The sequence below is a fragment of the Hylobates moloch genome, unplaced genomic scaffold (genome assembly GCF_009828535.3).
Source record: "Hylobates moloch isolate HMO894 unplaced genomic scaffold, HMol_V3 SCAFFOLD_29, whole genome shotgun sequence".
Classification (NCBI taxonomy): domain Eukaryota; kingdom Metazoa; phylum Chordata; class Mammalia; order Primates; family Hylobatidae; genus Hylobates; species Hylobates moloch.
Window position 1 is genome coordinate 3,609,397 of NW_026652304.1, and position 1,980 is coordinate 3,611,376.

A 1,980-nucleotide genomic window follows, 5' to 3' on the forward strand; every position below is an offset into this window, starting at 1 on the left:
ACCACTCAAGGCCATTTTGCCAGCTCTGCCTCCTGAGGGAATGCTCACCCCCTTGAAGCCAGGATTCACATGTCACCTTCTTTGGAGACCTTCCTGTTCAGGCTACTGAGGACCTGGGGGCTCCCCTCCCGGTGGTCTCCTCCTCACAACCTTGTTCCCAGCCCCCCTGAATCATCTGTCACCTTCCTACGTCCGATGCAGTGGACCTGCTCATTACGTTCACCTGCTGTTCCCACTGGAGCAGGGATTTTGTCTGTTTTCCTCAGGGAAGCATCTGCAGCACAGCCCATTGTTGGTGCTGAGGCTGTACTTACCCTGTGAGTGAATAAATGAGAGGCAATGATTGGGGCAGGGGCCTCTTTCCTGTCCACTCATTCACTACACTTTAGATGGTAACTTAAGACATGGTGGGGCCAGTGTTTTCTGGGCACAATAAATCAGTATACACTGTGAAGACAAGAAGTAGAAAGAAATGTTAGGTGGAAGAATATGAATTTTCAAGAAGCAGTTGGGAATAGTGAGACAAAAACCAATCAAGAAAGGGGCGAGGTTGGCTTGCTTGTAGCTAACATGGTGGAGAAATGCAGCCATCTGCAATGGAGACTGGGCGCTGTTAGACTCGTCTGCAATGCCGAGACCACCCCCACAACCTGCCCTGCATCCTCCTCTCTCCTGAGGCTGAATGCAGCTCTTGCGCCTTCAGTGCCAAGGAAGCCATAGTCCCAGGCCAGAGGAAGGGCTCAGGTTGACACTGGAAAAGAAGGTGGTCGGTACAGAAGGGGACCCCTGGAAGCAATGAGTTCCTGAGGATAAACAAAAAATGTCACTTGAAAATGGGACAAAAAAAGAAGGATATAAATAACAAGGTGGCAATTATCCATAATTCCATTACACAGTGTTTAATGTTAGGGTTTTGGTATAATCATATGTAATTTTTATAAGATTATGATCATATACCTTACACTTATTTTACATGACTAGACTATATTTTTTTAGAGCAGAGTTAGAGTTCATAATGCAGAGTTCTCTCTCACCCCTGTCAGTTAAACCCATTTTTTGTTTTTGCCTCATGTCATTTTATTTTCTTGATTCATTTTTAATTTCAACTCTTTTTATAGATTAAAGAGTACACGTGCAGGGTCGTTACATGGGTCAATTGTGAGAGGCTGTGGCTTGGGATCCCAGCGATCCCATCGCCCAGACAGTAAACGTGGTACCCAGTGGGTGGTTCTTCAGCCCACGCACCCCTCCTCCCTCCCCTGTCTAGTGATCTCCAGTGTCTGTGGTTCCCATCTTTATATTCATGTATATTTAATGTTTAGCCCCCCCTTATAAATGAGAACCTGCAGAATGCAGTTGCCTGTTCTTCTGTTAAGTCACCTAGGATAATGGCCTCCAGCTCCATCCATGTTGCTGAAAAGGACTTGATTTTGTTGTCTTTCGTGGCTGCACGGATTTCCATGGTGCATATGTACCACGTTTCCTTCATTCAGTCCCCTGCTGCTGGGCACTTAGATTGGTTCTGTGTCCTTGCTCATGAGAATAGCATTGCAATGAACATATGGGTCTATTTGATTGAATAAATTATTTTCCTTTAGACATATCCCCAGCAGTAGGATTACTGGGTTGAATGGTAGTTCTATTTTACCTTCTTTGAGAAATCTCCAAACTGCTTTCCATAGTGGCTGGACTAGTTTGCTTTCCCAGCAACAGCGTCTAAGTGTTCGCTTTTCTCCTCAGCTTCTCCAACATCTGTGGGTTTTTTTGACTTTTTAAGAATTGCTGTTTTGGGCCGGGCGGGGTGGCTCACGCCTGTAATCCCAGTACTTTGGGAGGCCAAGGCGGGCGGATCATGAGGTCAGGAGATCGAGACCATCCTGGCTAACACAGTGAAACCCCGTCTCTACTAAACATACAAAAAATTAGCCGGGCCTGGTGGCGGGCGCCTGTAGTCCCAGCTACTTGGAGAGGCTGAGGCAG